A 215-nucleotide genomic window follows, 5' to 3' on the forward strand; every position below is an offset into this window, starting at 1 on the left:
GGGGGGTGGGGAAGGGGAGGATGGGCCGTGGTCCGGAGCTGGGCAGCGGCGGGCGCTGGCAAGCGGAGGTGCAGAGGAAGCAGCGGCAGGTACACGTACAACCGAGAGGCTGATGTCTGACCTGTTCATATTTCTCCAGCTCTGTGTGATAGATTTGTCTGATCTGGGTCAATTTGGCTCTGTAATCTGAGTGTTCAATAGAGTTATCTGAAGAC

The 215-nt window shown here is 56.3% G+C and overlaps 1 protein-coding gene across 1 annotated transcript in view; it reads right to left on the reverse strand.

Moving 5' to 3' along the window:
* Positions 1–209, reverse strand: part of LOC104511170 (pre-B-cell leukemia transcription factor 3) — a gene marked incomplete at its 3' end in the record, with an annotated part of 17516 nt that extends 17307 nt beyond the window's left edge. The window contains exon 1 of the mRNA XM_010153667.1: positions 122–209. The remainder of the gene's footprint in view (positions 1–121) is intronic.
* Positions 210–215: the final 6 nt, after the last annotated feature.

This window comes from Eurypyga helias, unplaced genomic scaffold (genome assembly GCF_000690775.1).
Source record: "Eurypyga helias isolate BGI_N326 unplaced genomic scaffold, ASM69077v1 scaffold28916, whole genome shotgun sequence".
NCBI classification, from domain to species: Eukaryota; Metazoa; Chordata; class Aves; order Eurypygiformes; family Eurypygidae; genus Eurypyga; species Eurypyga helias.